The following is a 21712-nucleotide window of genomic DNA, read 5'->3' on the forward strand; positions in this document are numbered from 1 at the left end:
ATGTCTCTATCCACATGGCCAAAACTGGCTCAACTCTTTTAGAGAAATTGATTTCACTTTGAAGCAAAAATGCATCAATTTCAAATTACATATGTCCAAGTGAATTAAACTCACTAATTCTTGTATCAACTCAGTATTATTAATACGGAATTCAAAGGGAGTATTTCATAAGCTGAAAGTACTTTCAGTGTACCAATATACGCAAAATGTTCTTCACATTTGTCTTGTAGTTTTTGCAGTCAATGTATATAACGCTGTCTATTACAATTAATACCTTCATGTTGATTCAGGATAGGAAAATGTGTAATGTCATTATTATTTATATAAATTCTGAAAGGTTTCTATTTGCGTATAAAATTGTGTACCTCTCTAGCTCCGTCACAAGCTTTTCCTTTCCTTGGAGCTTCAGTTCCAACTCATTGAGATGCAATGTAGTACTGGTGAGAAAATGTAAATCATAGAATCAATTTTGGCTTTGATTATTGAATATTTGGCAAGTATTCCCCCTCCCCCCTTTTTTAACATCTTTTTTGGAGTATAATTGCTTTACAATGGTGTTAGTTTCTGCTGTATAACAAAGTGAATCAGCTATGCGTATACATATATCCCCATATCTAATCCCTCTTGCGTATTCCTCCCACCCTCCCTATCCCACCCCTCTAGTTGGACACAAAGCACCGATCTGATCTCCCTGTGCTATGTGGCTGCTTCCCACTAGCTATCTATTTTACATAAAAATATGGAACGCTTCACGAATTTGTGCGTCATCCTTGTGCAGGGGCCATGCTAATCTTCTCTGTATCGTTCCAATGTTAGCATATGTGCTGCCCAAGCGAGCACCCCCTCCCCCCTTTTTAAAGGAAATCTCGAATTGAAGTTAATGGTGGAGTAAATATTTGTAAAACTCCTTCATGACTCAACCAATGAGCGTTGACAAAGACCACAGATCATTACATTTGCTGTCTTTCATTACTTTTAAGAGTTCCATCAACTGGTGCTGATGCATAACATTGCAGTAATATACAAAACAACTTCACCACTGTACTCTTGATATAGAGTCTGCTTCAGAACATTGAGCAAAATAGTTTTAATATGTATCACGCTGGGAATGAAGTAATAAGAGAAACATCATCCCATAAATCCAGATGTTTTACCTGACTTAGCTGGAATACCATCTTTTTTTCTTATTGAGCTTAAATTCTTTTTTTGACAAATGTAAAAGATTCAGATCTATCCCATGAGTTTGATTTCATAGGCTTCAAATTGATATTTCTTCATAAATTTGGATGCACTTTGACACAAAATATATCCAAAGTGTTACCTGGGCAATGTCTCTTACATTACATGCAGTAGTGACCTCTGAGTTGAGACTGGTCCCAGGGGGTCTTTTACAGTACTATATGGGCTCTAAACCTAGAAGCATAGAGTAAAAAACAAGGGAGTCCAAGGCCATGATGCACTATACCCTATATGACTGTAAATTTAATCCAAGAGCTCTCTAGTGATTATAGCCATCTGAAAATGGAGTGCACTGAATGGATAGATTGTGAAGTTTTCCGTATTTGAAGTGTTCAATTGAAGTCAGAGTTTGGTAGGGATCCCACTTGTTCTTTTTGATTGTTACAGAATTTTCAGCAGCAGGCATAAAACTAGTAGTATAATAAAAAATGGGTCTCTTCACCCCTGTCCACTTTATCTGAATACTAGCTAGAGACTGGGGATCTAGAGCACCAGGAAAAATTTCTCAAAGCATCCTTTTCCTTGTGGTGTCACAGAGTACTTAATTCTAAACATCAACCATAATGATAGGGTCTAGACAGAGTATTGTTTCTTATGATTTTGAAAATAAATTGTCTCTAATTCTTTACCTATATTCATAACAATTGGAAATACATTTGAATGCATATTTGATCAAGCTGCAAGTCTTCAGGCTTCTTCATCCTTAGGAAAATACTTGAGGAGAAAAAGAAAAAGATATGTTTCACACCACATCCCATCAGCTCACAGTACCTAAGTTCAATATACCAAATAAAGGCCCCTCAAGGCAGTGAACACAGTTCATCTCCAGAGACAGGACCATCAATCAAATGATTTTGCTTCCTCTCCCATCCTTGAGCATCCTGGGACCTGGCTATTGGTCTTTAACAATAACAACAACAACAAATCTGCTTTGCTACAAAACCAGTGAAATATTCAGATCCTACCTGTATGTGTTCTTGCCTATGCAGTAACCTCTGACTCTTAGCTAGTCTACCAAACTGTTATCTGTGAGAGACAAGTATGTATATATACAAGGATGTAGGATACTGCCTGGAAATTAAAAGACACTAACATAATAGGAAATATTATCAGTAAATTCTACTTGACTATGGGTAGCTCACATTTCAGAACAGGAAATAGCTGTCATGGGCACTGAGATGGGATATTTGTTTCCATGTTACTAATATTTTATCAGCTGAAAAGTCAGTCCCTTCCAGGTATACCCACAACCTAGTAAATGTCAAAGATGAATGTAAGAGACTTGGGGATTCTCTTCATTGCCTTTATTAGTATGCATTAGTGTTGTTTTTGTAGATAGGTAAACATTTTCAGTGACTCATCAAATATTTGATAGGGATACTGTTCAATACCTTCAAGTGAGACAAAGGAATAAAAGGCCACCTATGGCCTTGGTGTCTTTAGGGAATAAAGATAGAGAATCTGGCAAATTCTGTGTGTCCCTTAAGTTCATTATAAAACAAGTATTATTCACAAGTTGTTACACCATGAGCGATTTAGTAGAGTCAATATCCAAGCCTACACCAATTCTCCTGGTCCAATTACTGCTGTGTATCTATAGGTCATTCTTTTACTTTTTGAGTTTGTATATTTACTGAGTGTTGAATCTCACAGGCATAGAGAGAGTCTTCTTCCTGGAATCCTCTCCTAACTTCTTTCTGCTTACCTAAATGTTTCCTCAGTTTAATTTTCACCTCCCTGGAGAGGCTTCCTTGATGGCTTAGGCTTTAAAGCTCAGAAAGACTACAGCAATTTTTGTGTATGCCACATGGGTGGTATTTATCTTGTGCGGGCGCCCAAGCCATCTATCCTTCGGTAGACCTGGGACCTAGCACAGGGGACTGCAAGTAGGAAGTGCACAGCACAGGTGTGCTGTGCACTCAGCCTCTCACTGTTCCAGGGGGAAGCATTCCGTTTATTGGATAAAAGAATTAGGGGGTGGAATATTATAGTGAAAGAGAAAACTCTCAGATTTTATAATTGTGAATATATGAAATGCTGCCTTATCCACAGCCTACACCAGATCTATATAGTGATGTACTACTGTCATCCGTATTGCCAAAAAAAATGTAAAAAAATAAACAAAACCCCTGCACAACATGATACTGGTACTGTATTTTAGAACCTGACAGCAGGCTATTTTTATCTTTAGCCCAAGCTGAAAGTTGACTTCGCCTTGATTTCACTCCCTTGGCAAGGGCAGAGGCTACAGCTTAGAAGTCTCTATAACCTCCCACAACCCAGTGTTTAACCTACAGATTTATACATAGTAATGCTCAGTGAATGCCTGCTAAATCAGTGGGCTTTAATGTAAGGTACATGTCCTTGGGGTACACAGATAATTTCCAAGAGGCCCACAGGCATGGCTACACCTAAGGGCACCAGTTTTCAGATCTTCCACCGCCTATGTACCCTTTCTAAAACTAACCTGCCTGAACACACCTCTGGTCCAGGCTCATGCTGGTTCTGCTTTCACATGTCCACTTCAAAATTGTCCTCCCGCTTTACAAAAGAAAGGCATCCAACTCAAAAATCTGGAATCTTACTATAGTACCTTACGTTATACTGATAGCCTCCCAGATGCCAAGCAAAAGGGAAATTTGCAATACAGTGAAACTTCCTTTAACAAAGAATGGTATTGAAATGTGGTATTTGGAGTTATCTTGGAAAGTTCTGAATCCAGATACATTGTAGAATGGGGTGGTGAAGAAAAAAAATTGCTTAACGAACTCTCTTCCTCCATATCCCAAGCATTTTCAAAGAATTGATTATCAGTAGAGTTTTGTGAGAGCAAAACAAAGAAAGCATTGTTAAGAAATATGGATGGTGATGGTACTTTATTTCAGACAGGTGACAAACTCAAGGTAACGCTTTGTGCCTTACCCATCTTAGATTTAGAATTCAGAAGTCAGATGCAGTCATGGGGAGTATATTAATACACTTATTTAAATTGGAAAAAAATATAGTCAGACTTTTTCTGACAGAGTCTGATCGGTTTCATAATGAAGACTGCCATTGATAATTAGTTTATTTGACAAATTGATTGCCAAATTTTTAATAAGCTAAATCTGCATCCCCACAATTTTGAAAAAAATATATTTAAAGCTCATGATAAGATGAATCATTTTATATAAAACATCTTTTATTTTCAAAAGTGAGTTGAAATTAACAATATTTTAATTCCTCAAAGCTTTCCAAGTATATAAATGTTCCTATAAGTAAGGGAGGAATACATGTAACTAGGACCCATTTAAAAATTTTCAGAATAGTTATGAGCACACATATTCCATAAAGGCAGGGGTCTTTATTTTCTTTGGTTCACTGCTTTATTTTAGCCTACAACAATACCTGACACATAGTAGACACTCAATAAATATTTGATGATAAATGAATAAAGTTTTCTGTATTCCCCTGGTATTGGTTCTCAGCATGTTGAAGAAAGAGCAGTATATCAACTTTTAGAATCTTTTTTTACTCTTTCACAGTTTTCCACTTGCAAAGTTGACAAAGTTGAACCTTTCACATAATTCAGTGCCATTTAGTTTTGTCTTTTTCTCCTGGATTTCACATATTTTTTTTTCTTCTTTTTTTTTTCTTTTTTGCATCTAAGGGAAGGAAAGTTTGGTGATATGCCTCAATTCAATTAAGTTTTCTTAGAAATCCAAACTTTGGAAAGACTTTTATAGCTCCCATACTTATTAGAAAAATGAAGACAAAGCTAAATTCAATGACTTAAACTCACTGCTATTTCTAGTCAGAGTATGCTGCTCTTGGCTGTGATCATAATGTGCTCTATAGTGAATGAATTGGCCTAACAACAATAGCATCAAAAAGAATTAAAAAACAGGAATAAATTTAACCAAGGCTGTGAAAGAACTGTATGTTGAAAACTATAAGACACTGATGAAAGAAAATGAAGACAACACAAACAGATGGAAAGATATACTATGTTCATACATTGGAAGAATCAATACTGTTAAAATGACCATACTACCCAAGGCAATCTACAGATTCAATACAACTCCTATCAAAATTCCAATGGCATTTTTCACAGAAATAGAACAAACAATCCTAAAATTTGTATGGAACCACAAAAGACCCTAAATAGCTAAAGCTGTCTTGAGAAAGAACAAAGCTGAAGTCATCATTCTTCCTGATTTCAAACTATACCACAAAGCCACAGTAATCAAAACAGTATGGTATTGGCATGAAAACAGACACATAGATCAATGGAACAGAATAGAGATCAGAAATAAACTCATGCACATATGGTCAACTAATTTATGACAAAGGAGTCAAGAATGTACAATGAGGAAAGATAGTCTCTTCAATAAATGGTGGTGGGAAAACTGGATAGCCACATGCAAAAAAAAAAGAGAAACTAGATCTCTATCTTACTCCATACACAAAAATCAAATCAAAATGGATTAAAGACTTGAACATAGGACCTGAAACCATAAAAGTCCTAGAAGAAAACATAGAGGATAAGCTCCCATTGATCTTGGTGATGATATTTAGATTTGACACCAAAAGCAAAAGCAACAAAAGTAAAAATAAATAAGTGGGACTACATCAAATTAAAAGGTTCTGCACAGCAAAGGAAACCATCAACAAAATGAAAAGGTGTCCTACAGAATGGGAGAAAATATTTGCAAGTCATGTATCTGATAAGGGGTTAATATCTAAAAAATATGTTTTTAAAAACTCACACCACTGAATAGCAAAACAAGCCATCTATCTGATTGAAAAATGGGCAGAGGAACTGAATAGACATTTTTCTAAAAAAGGTATACAAATGGCCAACAGGTACATGAAAAGGTGCTCAACATCACTACTCATCAGGGAAATGCAAAACAAAACAACGAGATATCACCTCACACCTGTTAAAATGGCTATCATCAAAAAGACAAGAAATAACAAGTGTTGGTGGGGATGTGGAGAAAACGGAGCCCTTGTGCATTGTGGATGGGAATGTAAATTGGTGCAGCCACTGAAAAACAATATGGAAGTTCCTAAAAATTATTAAATAGAGCTATGATATAATCCAGCAATTGCACTTCTGGGTATATATCCAAAGGCATGAAAAATAGGATCTCAAAAAGATATCTCACTACCATGTTCATTGCAGCATTATTCACAAGAGCCAAGCTATGGAAACAACATAAGTGTCCATGGACAAATCAATGGATAAAGAAGGTGTGCATGTGTGTGTGTGTGTGTTTGTATACAGTGTATGTATGTACATACAACAAAATATTATTCAACCTTGAGAAAAAAAGGAAATCTTGCTATTTGCGACAGCATGGATGGAACTTGAGGACATTATGCTAAGTGAAATAAGTCAGACCAGAGAAAGACAAATACCACATAGTATTACTTATACGTGGAATTAAAAAAAAAAAAAAGTCAAACTCTTAGGAACAAAGAGTAGAAAAGTGGTTGCCAGGGGCCAGGGCAGGGGGTGGGAGAAATAGGGGGGTTGATAAAACGGTACAAACTTTCAGCTAAAAGATGAATAAGGTCTGAGGATCTAATGTAAAACATGGTGACTACAGTTTGATATAACACTATATTGTATAACTGAAATTTACTAAGAGAGTAGAACTTAAAGGTTCTCACTAAAAAAAAGCATAAATACTTGAGGTGATGGATCTGTTAATTACTAGATGGTGGAATTTGGCCTAACAGAAACAAATTCAATCTCACTATTCTGATTGGGCTTGCTTCATATAGATTATTCAAGGGTCAAAAAGAATTATATTACATTTAAATTTTTTGGTTTAAAAACCAACAGCAAATCTTAAACCATCTTTTCTGATAACTAGGGTGAGAGCTATAGAATTTTATAAGTAATGAAGGTTATATGCTTTGTTCATTTTGGAACTAAAAGTTTGTGCTCAGATATGAACCTGTTGTTTATTTTTCTTGTTTTGTGAAATTTGTTTTGATTGATTGCTTCTAGAATGAGAGCTGCAATAGATGTGCTCCATCAAGTTCAAGTCCATGTCTATACCATGGTCTTTTCCCAAGTTCCAAGCATAGGTTCTGACACAGGGATGAATCTCAAAAACGTGTGTGTGTGTGTGTGTGTGTGTGTGTGTGTATACACACACACACACACACACATATACATATATATGTATATATATGCATATTCTCTACACGGTCCAAACCAGAACAGTAAAGATATTAAAATCACACAAGATGAAGAATAGTTGAAACTTAGTAATTATTATCCTGAAAAACAGAAAATTTATAGTTGATCAACAGCTTTTATCTTGTTATGTGAAAGATATTTGTTTGTATATGTCAACAGGATTCAAACAAATAATTAAAAATTATAAGAATTGTAAACCAAAAGGAAGACATTCCTAAGAACTCAGGCATATAACTAGAAAGATTCAATTGTCTATAACTAGAAAAATTCAAACATCCTTTTAAAGGATGCTGTAGGTTGTATTTATTTTTAAGAACAAAATTAGATATATTTAATGCCCATTATTGAACTAAAATCCCATAATCCTATAAATCCTATGATGCTACAGTTAACTTGTGTTGAACATTTATTATACGTGTTCATCACTGACAGATAGTTTTACCTAGTTTTTTTCTTTAGACCTATGTGATAAACCTTATTATCATCACTGTTTTACATAGTAACAAACTGAGGTATTTAAAGTAACTTACTCATGCTACCACAAGCATCAGGTGGGTGAACTAGGTCTTGAAACACTGGAAGGCTACCCGCAATTTTAGATTGAGTAAAATAACTCTCATCTCTATTATCTTCTTTTATTGTGACAACCAGGTACTTGGTGGTTGGGTACAGTAAGTTACCCTTACCCCTTTAGAACAGTGAACGTTCAAATATGTAAAGTCTATGGGCAACTTGTCTAATATTACAGTTAATTACTGGCATCAAAAGTGGATCTTCAACTCAAAATCCCCAACAGCCAGCAGGGATTTTTACAGTAAAAAAAAGTGTAAGAAGTATGTGGAATCTAAAATATGACACAAATGAACTTATCTATGAAACAGACTCATAGACATAGAAAACAGACTTGTGGTTGCCGAGGGGGAGGGATGGATTGGGAGTTTGGGATTAGCAGATGGAAAGTATTATACTGTATATAGAATGGATAACAAGGTCCTACTGTATAGCACATGGAACTATATTCATTATCCTGTGATAGACCATAATGGAAAAGAATATATATATGTATAACTGAATCAGTTCGCTATAGAGCAGAAATTAACACAACATTGTAAATTAGCTATACTTCAATAAAATAAATTTTCAAAAAAGTGTAAGAAGGAAACAAGCCAAACTCTCTAAACGTTTTTTTTTTTTGTAAGTACAATGAATTCAATAACCCAATGACAGCTGATGTAGGAGAATCCTTTAGTATTAGCAATTACAATATCCTCACAGGGTTTAAGCCTTAAAAATCCCTGCCTTTAGCCATGATACATGAACTGAGACAGAAGAAGGAATAATTGAACGGCTTTGGGGAGATTTACATGACCAGCACCTGTGGTAAACTGTCCCATGGATTCTCACGCTCAGTGAGTTTTACATTATGTGAAATTTAAAATCCCACTGCTGAAGTTTACAGACATTTTTGTCTTCTGTTTTTGAAGGAATTGGGAATAGGTCATCTAAAACTTACATGATAATCCTTACCCTGAAAACCTTACACAACTTTAGTAAAGCAAATGAGCAAAGCAAAGTGCTTTGTAACTTTCTGTATCTACAGACGGAACAGTCTGTCATCATATTCCAAGAAAACAGTAAACGATCTGATACCATTTCTTAGGAAGCCAAAAACTTATTTTATCAACTATCTCTTTTAAAACAATTATGTCTTGATTGAATAGTACCCTCATTTTGTTTGCTCAAAAATAAAGAGATGGATTGCTTGGACTGATTCCTGGCAAATTTGAAGTCATCTTAGTATAAAGAGATGCTGACTGAGTCAAACCTTTGTCCTCCTAACTCTTGGCCATGTGGCTAAGACAAGACACGCCCTGCTTTTCAGGTAGTTGTGCATCACATCAGCCATCTCTGAACTCTCTGGTCACATTCCCAAGATTAAGCTCTGAAATTGAGAGTCTTTCAAAGGTTTACACTCAGCAGCAAGATAATCCTCATGGAAGAGTGCACATGAATTAATCTTCACAAAAAATGAGAGGTCACATTTTTCAACACTTTTTGAAGCCATTTCCCTCAGCTGTTGATTGGATTTTTGAATTGTGGCTTTGGCATCGAAATAAAAATTTATAAGTTCCATAAATTAAATTGACTTAGAATACCTGTCATACTGGAAATAGTAAGAAAGTAAGGCTGTCAGTTGAGAGAGAATTACTTTTTAACCCTTAATATAGCGAAGGTTAGTTGCATTGTGAACTCTGAAGCCATATAGATAACATTTTCATTCTTGATTACATTAAAATCCATTGATCTATCCTGAATGCTGAGTGGGTCTTTTTTGCATATGTGATTTCTAACATCCTGCGTGGGTCATCTGGAAAATGTTCATAGAGTTATGTAGATCTTCCAAATATTGACATATTTCATTGTATGGTATCAAAAATCACATTCCTTAATATTACCACCAGTCTGATCAGAAAAGACTTCATGTATTGGGAAGCTGTCAAACTTACAGCGACAGACACACATTTTCCAAAATTATATACTTTAACACTTTGAAAGCTTGAATTTTACTATTGGGAACAAATGCTGTCAGTTAATTTCCTTGATGTTATAAGTTCATTTACATCATTTTTGATAAAATGCTTGTCAAATACTGGAGTCTGAATAACCATGGTTTGTCTGTCAGTTGTTCTTTCTAGAAACAATAAAATTCCATAAAAGAAAGCAGGCAGTTTGACTCTCAACTCAGTCACACAAGTCCTTTCTGTTAAAAGACAACCATGAGCCGGTGGAGTCAAGATGGCAGATTGGAGGATACAGAACTCGCACTTCCACACAACTAGGGCACCTACCAGGCACCGGTGGGGGACCACGGACACCTAAGGGGATGGGAGGAACCCCCAGAGACTGGGTAGGACGTGGGGTGTGGGGGGAGTGAAAGGGGAGGAGAAGTGGAGGCAGGACGGGACTGGTGTGCGTGCTGGGGGAGGGGAAGGGATCCCATGCCCCAAGGGGGAAATTGGGGGACCCCTGGGAGGGCAGAGGATCAAAAGGGAGCGTGGCCAGGTTTCCCCTGCCCACTTGGGCCCATGGGAGCCTGCTGAGATAGCAGGCCTGATCCTCTGCCCACTGAGGCCCCCTCCAGCCGTGCGGGTCCTGAGGGAATGGGAGGCAGGGAAGGGGGAGCAGAAGTAAAGGCTGGACCTCCAGGACCAGCACCCCTGAGGGGCGGCTCGGGGAGGGGAGGAGTTCCTACACCCAGCAGGACCCACCCACGGTTAGGGGTCTAGTGGGAACAGGGGAGACCCTGGGGGAGATGGTGGGGGAGGGGTGCGAAGGAACGGAAGGGAACACGGCCAGCACTTTCCCTGTCCACTAGGCACTGGGGAGCCTGTTGGGCTCCTGGGCCTGATCCTCTGCCCTCGGAGCCTACCTCCTGCCATGCAGAGCCTAAACCCTGCCCCTACACAACCACCCAGGACCCTAACTCTACACTCGGAGACACCCTCTGAGACCCCCTCCAACATGCTGGGCCTAAACCCCACCCACACACCCTCACTCAGGACCTAACCTCCAAACTCCGGAACTCCACACTCTGGAGGCCCCCCATTGGATGTGCTGAGTCTCCACTTCCACACAGGTCCTAAGCAGAGACACCGCCCCATGCTTGAAGGTGGTCCCATCCACAAGGCCTTTTCCAGCTGCGTGGATCCTGACCCTAGGCCCTGCCCCATGCTCAAACGTCGCCCCCCACCTAGGCGCCACCTCACCCTAAATCCCACCCTGCATAAGTTCCACCCCTGCCTAAACTCCACCCCCCATAGCCAAGGCCTTTTTTTTTTTCTTTTTTCTTCTCTTCGGTTGGGGTTCTGTTTTACCTTGCTGTTGTTGATTCATTTATATTTTTATTTTTTCTAATAAATCTATTATTTTTCTAATTTTATTTTATTCTTTATACTTTGTTATTGTTCTGCTCTTTTTGGCTTGTTCCCTCCCCCCTTTTTTTTTCTTTTTTCTGTTGTGGTTTTGTTTTACCTTGTTGCGTTGTTTCAATTATATTTTTATTTTTCCTAATACATTTTTTATCTTTTCAATTTTATTTTATTTTTTATTCTTTGTTATTGTACTGCTCCTTTTTTTTTTTTTTTTTTTTACTGCTCCTTTTTTTTCTTTCTTTTTTTTTTTTTTTTTTCACCACACCACATGGCTTGCGGGATCTTGGTTCCCAGGCCAGAGGTAGGATCCAAGCTCCTGTGGTGGGAGTGCCGAGTGCAACAACTGGATTAACAGAGAACCTCAGACCCCAGGGAATATTAACTGGAGTGAAGCCTCCTGGAGGTCCTCCTCTCGGCACCAAGACCTGGCTCTACCCAACTGCCTGCAAACTGCAGTGCTGGAGGCCTCAGGCCAAACAACCAGTAAGACAGGAATACAGCCCCACCCATCAAAAAAAAAAAACTGAAACGACAAAAAAATATGTTACAGACGAAGGAGCAAGGTAAAAAACCTACAAGACCAGATAAATGAAGGCAAAATAGGCAACCTACCTGAAAAACAATTCAGAGTAATGATAGTAAAGATGATGCAAAATCTCGGAAACAGAATGGAGAAAATAAAAGAAACATTTAACAAGGATCTAGAAGAACTAAACAGCAAACAAACAACAAAACATTTGAAATTAGAAATACTCTAGAAGGAATCAATAGCAGAATAACTGAGGCAGAAGGACGGATAAGTGACCTGGAAGATAAAATAGTGGAAATAACTGCCGGGGAGAAGAATAAAGAAAAAAGAATGAAAAGAATTGAGGAAAGTCTCAGAGACCTCTGGGACAATATTAAATGTAACAACATTTGAATTATAGGAGTCCCAGAAGAAGAAGAGAAAAAGAAAGGGTCTGAGAAAATATTTGAAGAGATTATAGTCAAAAATTTCCCTAACATGGGAAAGTAAATAGTCAATCAAGTCCAGGAAGCACAGAGAGTCCCATACAGGATAAACCAAAAGAGAAACACACTGAGACACATATTAATCAAACTATAAAAATTAAATACAAAGAAAAAATATTAAAAGCAGCAAGGGAAAAGCATCAAATAACATACAAGGGAATCCCCATAAGGTTAACAGCTGATCTTTCAGCAGAAACTCTGCAAGTCAGAAGGGAGTGGCAGGACATATTTAAAGTGATGAAAGGGAAAAACCTACAACCAAGATTACTCTACCCAGCAAGGATCTCATTCAGATTCAACAGAGAAATCAAAAGCTTTACACACAAGCAAAAGCTAAGAAAATTCAGCATCACCTAACCAGCTTTACAACAAATGCTTAAGGAACTTCTCTAAGTGGGAAATGGAAGAGAAGAAAAAGACCCACAAAAACAAACCCAAACCAATTAAGAAAATGGTAACAGGAACATACATATCGATAATCACCTTGAATGTAAATGGATTAAATGCTCCAGCCAAAAGACACAGACTGGCTGAATGGATACAAAAACAACACCCTGATATATGCTGTCTACAAGAAACCCACTTCAGACCTAGGGACAAATACAGACTGAAAGTGAGGGGATGGAAAAAGATATTCCATGCAAATGGAAATCACAAGAAAGCTGGAGTAGCAATACTCATATCAGATAAAATAGACTTTAAAATAAAGACTGTTACAAGAGATAAGGAAGGACATTACATAATGATCAAGGGATCAATCCCAGAAGAAAACATAACAATTGTAAATATTTGTGCACCCAACATAGGAGCACCTCAATACATAAGGCAAACATTAACAGGCATAAAAGCAGAAATAGACAGTAACACAATAATAGTGGGGGACTTTAACACCCCACTTACACCAATAGACAGAAAATAAATAAGAAACACAAGCTTTAAATGACACAATAGATCAGACAGACTTAACTGATATTTTTAGGACATTCCACCTGAAAGCAGAAGAATACACTTTCTTCTCAAGTGCACATGGAACGTTCTCCAGAATAGATCACATCTTGGGTCACAAATAAAGCCTTGGAATATTTAAGAAAATTGAAATCGTATCAAGCACCTTTTCTGACCACAACTCTATGAGATTAGAAATCAATTACAGGAAAAAAACAGTAAAAAACACAAATACATGGAGGCTAAAGAGTGTGCTGCTAAATAACCAAGAGATCACTGAAGAAATCAAAGAAGAAATTAAAAAATAGCTAGAAACAAATGACAATGAAAACAAAACAATCCAAAACCTATGGGACACAGGAAAAGCAGTTCTAAGAGGGAAGTTCATAGCAATTCAAGCTCACCTCAAAAAACAAGAAAAATCTCAAATAAACAACTTAACCTTACACCTAAAGCAACTAGAAAAAGAACAAAGAAAATCCAAAGTTAGCAGAAGGAAAGAAATCATAAGGACCACATGAGAAATAAATGAAAAAGCAATGAAGGAAACAATAGCAAAGATCAATAAAACTAAAAGCGGGTTCTTTGAGAAGATAAACAAAATTGATAAACCATTAGCCACACTCATCAAGAAAAAAAAAGGGAGAAGACTCAAATCAATAGAATTAGAAATGAAAAAGGAGAAGTAACAACTGACCCTGCAGAAACACAAAGGATCATGAGAGATTACTAAAAGCAACTATATGCCAATAAAATGGACAACCTGGAAGAAATGGACAAATTCTTAGAAAAGCAAAACCTTCCGAGACTGAACCAGGAAGAAATAGAAAATATGAACAGACCAATCACAAGCACTGAAATTGAGACTGTGATTAAAAATCTTCCAAAAAACAAAGGCCCAGGGCCAGATGGCCTCACAGGCAAATTCTATCAAACATTTAGAGAAGAGCTAACACCTATTCTCCTCAAACTCTTCCAAAATATAGCATAGGGAGGAACACTCCCAAACTCATTCCATGAGGCCACCATCACCCTGATACCAAAACCAGACAAAGATGTCAAAAAGAAAGAAAACTACAGGCCAATATCACTGATGGACATAGATGCAAAAATCCTCAACAAAATACTAGCAAACAGAATCTAACAGCACATTAAAAGGATCATGCACCATAATCAAGTGGGGTTTATCCCAGGAATACAAGGCTTCTTCAATATACACAAATCAATCAATGTGATACACCACATTAACAAATTGACGGATAAAAACCATATGATCATCTCAAAAGACGCAGAAAAAGCTTTTGACAAAATTCAACACCCATTTATGATAAAAACTCTCCGGGAAGTGGGCATAGAGGGAACCTACCTCAACATAATAAAGGTCATATACGACAAACCCAGAGCAAACATCATTCTAAATGGTGAAAAACTGAAAGCATTTCCTCTAAGATCAGGAACAAGACAAGGATGTCCACTCTCACTACTCTTAATCAACATAGTATTGGAAGTGCTAGACAGAGCAATCAGAGAAGAAAAAGAAATAAAAGGAATGCAAATAGGAAAGGAAGAAATAAAACTGCCACTGTTTGAGGATGACATGATACTATTCATAGAGAATCCTAAAGATGCCACCAGAAAACTACTAGAACTAATCAATGAATTTGGTAAAGTAGCAGGATACAAAATTAATGCACAGAAATCTCTTGCATTCCTATACACTAACAACATAAGATCAGAAAGAGAAATTAAGGAAACAATCCCATTTATCACTGCAACAAAAAGAATAAAATACCTAGGAATAAACCTACCTAAGGAGGCAAAACACCTGTATTCAGAAAACTATAAAACATTGATGAAAGAAATCAAAGATAACATAAACAGATGGAGAGATATGCCATGCTCTTGGATTGGAAGAATCAATATTATGAAAATGACTATACTACCCAAAGCAATCTACAGGTTCAATGCAATCCCTATCAAATTACCAATGGCATTTTTTACAGAACTAGAACAAGAAATTTTACAATTTGTATGGAAACACCAAAGACCCCAAATAACCAAAGCAATCTTGAGAAAGTAAAACAGAGCTGGAGGAATTAGGTTCCCTGACTTCAGACTATACTAAAAGCTACAGTAATGAAGACAGTATGGTACTGGCACAAAAACAGAAATATAGATCAATGGAACAGGATAGAAAGCCCAGAGATAAACCCACACACATATGATCACCTTATTTTTGATAAAGGAGGCAAGAATATACAATGGAGAAAGGACAGCCTCTTCAATAAGTGGTGCTGGGAAAACTGGACAGCTACATGTAAAAGAATGAAATTAGAACACTCCCTAACACCATACACAAAAATAAACTCAAAATGGATTAAAGACCTAAATGTAAGGCCAGACACTATAAAACTCTTAGAGGAAAACGTAGGCAGAGCCCTCTATGACATAAATCACAGCAAGATCCTTTTTGACCCGCATCCTAGAGTAAGGGAAATAAAAACAAAAATAAACAAATGGGACCTAATGAAACTTAAAAGCTTTTACACAGCAAAGGAAACCATTAACAAGACATAAAGGCAACCCTCAGAATGGGAGAAAATATTTGCAAACAAAGCAATGGACAAAGGATTAATCTCCAAAATTTAGAAGCAGCTCATGCAGCTCAATATCAAAAAAAAAAAAAAATAGCCCAATCCAAAAATGGGCAGAAGACCTAAATAGACATTTCCCCAAAGAAGACATACAGATGTCCAACAAATACTTGAAAAGATGCTCAACATCACTAGTCATTAGAGAAATGCAAATCAAAACTACAATGAGGTATCACCTCACACCTGTTAGAATGGCCATCATCAAAAATCTACAAACAATAAATGCTGGAGAGGGTGTGGAGAAAAGGGAACCCTCCTGCACTGTTGGTGGGAATGTAAATTGATATAGCTACTATGGAGAACAGTACGGAGGTTCTTTCAAAACCTAAAAATAGAACTATCATATGACCCAGCAATCCCACTACTGGGTATATACCCTGAGAAAACCATAACTCAAAAAGAGACATGTACCACAATGTTCACTGCAGCACTATTTACAATAGTCAGGTCATGGAAGCAACCTAAATGTCCATCAACAGATGAATTAATAAAGAAGATGTGGCACATATATACAATGGAATATTACTCAGCCATAAAAAGGAACGAAATTGAGTTATTTGTAATGAGGTGGATGGATCTAGAATCTGTCATACAGAGTGAGGTAAGTCAGAAAGAGAAAAACAAATACAGTATGCTAATGCATATATATAGAATTTAAAAAAGCGGTACTTATGAACCTAGTGGCAGGGCAGGAATAAAGAGACCAACGTAGAGAATGCACTTGAGGGAACGCGGGTGGAGGGGAAGCTGGGATGAAGTGAGAGAGGAGCATTGGCATACATACACTACCAGATGTCAAATGGATGGCAGTGGGAAGCTGCCGCATAGCACAAGGATATCAACTTGATGCTTTGTGACGACCTAGAGGGATGGGATAGGGAGGGTGGGAAGGAGGTTCAAGAGGGAGGGGATATGGGGTATCTGTATATGTATAGCTGATTCCCTTTGTTTACAGCAGAAAGTAACACAACATTGTAAAGCAATTATACTCCAATAAAGATGTTAAAAAAAATAGAAAAAAAAATAGACAACCATGGTACTTCAGCATGTGGCTGAAGCAGTTTACCCAAAAGGTAGGACTTTCAGTCCCCATCCTAAGAGACAAACTAGTGGGGAGCAGTTGCTTCTAGTGATATCCCTTGAGGTCAGAAGGCCTCAAAATGGTTGCCTAGGTGGGCACAAATGGAAACTGAATGAGCCACATGATAGAGCTCTATTTAGCGCCATCTAATCTCCAGTCTCTGACCAGGGCCAGAGACCTGACCTTTCAAAAACACCAGAAGCTGGAACCTGCAGAGAGGTAGACATGAATAACTTTTTCAACTTCCTGTTTCCCACTATGAGGTTTTTACCTTCTTTGTCAATATTACTGATAGGAGAGCTTGAGACCCTCTGGAAGCTTTTTAATTGGGGGTGGAGGGGGAGAGGTATTAATCATAATGTATATCCTATACTTCAACCCACAGTCAAGCAGTCTGTTCCATCTAAAGATTACAATGCCATGTGCCTCCCTCCAAAAATTCAATTGGAGACATATGTTATAGCATTTGAATGCTAGAATACTGTATTCTCTTTAGTAAACCTTTGTTACTTCAGACTGTTGCAATCATTATATTGCACACTTTCTATACTCTAATATTTGCCACTGTGAGGGCACGCTGCAGAGTCCTACTGCCTGTATTGTTCTAAATGCAGCTCTGAACACATCCCTTCCTTGTACAAAAAATTCTCTTAGCTCAACTTGCTAGAAATTCCCTCACTCATCTTCTCTGTCCCATGAAATGAAAGCTCATTCTTCAAGGCCAAATATTTGCATTGCCTGAAACACAGCAGTGCTTAATCAGTGGTAACGATCTGGAAAAACCAAGTTAAAATACATTTTCTTCCTGAAATCCTCCATGATGGCCCAGTCTGTAAGTCATATAGTTTAAAAAATATATTGAAGAGCTAATCTATGAAACACATTGTTCAAGCAACTCATAGAGCAATGAACAATATATGTAATGATCCTGCTCTCAGAAAACTTACATTCTGCTGCAGATACAGTTAACCAAAAAATAAATACATAATACTGGGTTGGCCAAAAAGTTCATTTGTGGTTTCCCATAACAGCCTACAAAAATCCGAACGAACTTTTTGGCCAATCCAATATAAGGTTGGTAGCGATGAGACCCTACAAAGAAAAATAAACAAGTGACTGAGGGTTAGAGAGGTGAGCTCATTTTGATGGAGGTGATGAGAAGGGCTTGTCTGAGGAGATAATACATGAGCACAGAACCAAATAACTAAGAAGTGGCTGGCCATGTAGAAATTCAGACATGCAATTATGGTGGCTTAGACTAAGACTAGAGATAGAGTACATAGATTTAAGATAATTTATCATTTTCATCAGAACGTCTATAGCACTTTGGTTTTACACCTATTGCCACATAATGCTTGATGTATTATATACAAATCTGGATTGCAAGTTACTTGAAAGCAAAGATTGTATCTTGTCTCACTTTGTATTCCCAGTGCCAAGAATGGTGCCTGGTACAGAGTAGGCACTTGGTACATGTTTATTGACTGAATCTAACTTCCTAAACTTTCTTGCCTGCCTGTAGGGATCTGTGACAGCTGCATGATACCTCCTGTATAGGCTGAATCTATTCTGAGCCTCTTGCATTCTCTCCTCAGTGTCCTAGGCAGGCTTACAAGACACCTTTATAATAAATGAGCTTACACAGCCATTCTATTAATCACATACAATCGTCAGCTCCAAATTAAGTGCATGTGGAAAAATTAGATCCTAAAATAATTGTTATGTGCAATCGGCTGCTTGAACTGCCTAAATAAGGTTTAAGTGGTCAACTGCTCCAGAAACTAGCCCAAAAAGCCAACAGTTGGCTAATTTCATGTGTAATAAACTGTGTCTATTATTTCACCACCTGCAGCTAATTGTCTATAGATAATTATACCTTAGGAATGGAAAACTGCCCTTGGAAGTTGAGCCTAACTTGGTGTCCAATATACTATATCTAACATATCTCTTATTATAACCAAGAAAAAAAAGGATCAGGTCAGGAGAAATTATAGAGAAATGAAGTTTGTCTCCTCAAGTGCTAGGGTCTTTTTAATGACATTGGTGTTCCACCAAGTTCATTTGCATAAATGCATATTTGTGTTTATCTAAAGTCTCCATCTAAAAAGCAGAAGCCACTGGTCATCCTTCAGCATTTATACCACCATCACTCACTCACATGACCTGAAGATGTATCCAGATGATCATGTAGAGGACTTCATATTCACAAAATATAGCCAACTTATATACTGGGCTGGTTCTCATTAAATCACTATTCAAACCAACCAGCTGGGATTAAACATTCTCATGTCAAAATAGTCTGTTTTTCAAAAAATTTCACAATTTGTATGGAAACACAAAAGACCCTGAATAGCCAAAGCAATCTTGAGAAAGAAAAACAGAGCTGGAGGAATCAGGCTCCCTGACTTCAGACTATACTACAAAGCTACAGTAATCAAGACAGTATGGTACTAGCACAAAAACAGAAATATAGATCAATGGTACAGGATAGAAAGCCCAGAGAAAACCCACACACATATGGTCATGTTATCTTTGATAAAGGAGGCAAGAATATACAGTGGAGAAAAGACAACCTCTTCAGTAAGTGGTGCTGGGAAAACTGGACAGCTACATGTAAAAGAATGAAATTAGAACACTCCCTAACACCATACACAAAAATAAACTCAAAATGGATTAAAGACCTAAATGTAAGGCCAGACACTATCAAACTGTTAGAGGAAAAGATAGGCAGAGCCCTCTATGACATAAATCACAGCAAGATCCTTTTTGATCCACCTCCTAGAGAAATGGAAATAAAAACAAAAATAAACAAATGGGGCCTAATGAAACTTCAAAGCTTTTGCACAGCAAAGGAAATCATAAACAAGATGAAAAGACAACCCTCAGAATGGGAGAAAATATTTGCAAATGAAGCAACTGACAAAGGATTAATCTCCAAAATATACAAGCAGCTCATGCAGCTCAACATGAAAAAAACAAACAACCCAATCCAAAAATGGGCGGAAGACCTAAATAGACATTTCTCCAAAGAAGATATACAGATTGCCAACAAACACATGAAAGAATGCTCAACATTCCTAATCATTAGAGAAATGCAAATCAAAACTACAATGATGTATCACCTCACACCAGTCGGAATGGCCATCTTCCAAAAATCTACAAACAATAAATGCTGGAGAGGGTGTGGAGAAAAGGGAACCCTCTTGCACTGTTGGTGGGAATGTAAACTGATACAGCCACTATGGAGAACAGTATGGAGGTTCCTTAAAAAACTGAAAATAGAACTACCATATGACCCAGCAATCCAACTACTGGGCATATACCCTGATAAAACCATAATTCAAAAAGAGTCATGTACCAAAATGTTCATTGCAGCTGTATTTACAATAGCCAGGACATGGAAGCAACCTAAATGTCCATCATCGGATGAATGGATAAAGAAGATGTGGCACATATATACAATGGAATATTACTCAGCCATAAAAAGAAATGAAATTGAGTTATTTGTAGTGAGGTGGATGGACCTAGAGTCTGTCATACAGAGTGAAGTCAGTCAGAGAAAAACAAATACCGTATGCTAACACATATATATGGAATCTTAAAAAAAAAAAAAGGTTATGAAGAACGTAGGGACAGGACAGGAATAACGACGCAGTTGTAGAGAATGGACTTGAGGACATGAGGTGGGGGGAAGAGTAACCTGGGACGAAGTGAAAGAGTGGCATAGACTAATATATACACTACCAAACGTAAAATAGATAGCTAGTGGGAAGCAGCCACATAGCACAGGGAGATCAGCTCAGGATTTTGTGACCACCTAGAGGGGTGAGAGGGAGGGGGGGAGGGAGACGCAAGAAGCAGGAGATATGGGGATATATGTATATGTATAGCTGATTCACTTTGTTATAAAGCAGAAACTAACACACCATTGCGAAGCAATTATACTCCAATAAAGATGTTTAAAAAAAAAAGTCTTTTTAGCAGATATTTGAGGAGCAAAGTAAAGAGGTATGTGGGACTCAAACCTTTGACTTTGTATATTATTTGATAAAGTATTTCTAACAAATTTCAGGGGACACACACATGCACATCCACACACACTAACTCTAAAATGTTGGTCAAACAACAAACTAACTGATAAATATTCCTAAAGAAGTCTATGTTAATTACATACTCAACCATTGAGGTCTGTGACTTTTGCATGATATAGCACTGCCAACGTGAAATTCAATGCCAAAAGAAGGTCATTTGAAAATGAATGGTTTTCAACAGGTTCATCTTTCAAAAGAGATGCCTCTTTCCACTGCTTATATAATGGGAGAAAAAAAATTCCACAACCCTAAAATTGTTCATATCAACATCTTAGAAGATCTTTGTAAATAAGCAGTCCCTACTTAAAGTTATTGATATTCATTTTTAAACCAATAAAAAGGGCTAATCACTTAATTCACCCTGTGGTTAAGTGGGGAAAAAAATCAACAGATGGTGTGAGAAATCTGATCGAGATCGAGCTCTATCAGTAATGCTACTCATTAACTTCGTTATTTGGGGCAAAGTATTTAACCTCTCTGAACCACATCTGTGAAATGAGAACAATATTGACAATTTACCAGAGCATTTGTGATAATTAAGTGAGATAATATTGTATATT

General features: G+C 37.4%; 1 non-coding gene across 1 annotated transcript; it reads right to left on the minus strand.

Moving 5' to 3' along the window:
* Positions 1 to 733: 733 nt before the first annotated feature.
* On the minus strand, positions 734 to 840 carry LOC132358083 (U6 spliceosomal RNA). The gene has a single exon (XR_009500436.1). It is a non-coding gene; the product is annotated as a U6 spliceosomal RNA (small nuclear RNA).
* Between the last annotated feature and the right edge of the window lie 20872 nt (positions 841 to 21712).

Source organism: Balaenoptera ricei, chromosome X (genome assembly GCF_028023285.1).
Source record: "Balaenoptera ricei isolate mBalRic1 chromosome X, mBalRic1.hap2, whole genome shotgun sequence".
Lineage (NCBI taxonomy): Eukaryota > Metazoa > Chordata > Mammalia > Artiodactyla > Balaenopteridae > Balaenoptera > Balaenoptera ricei.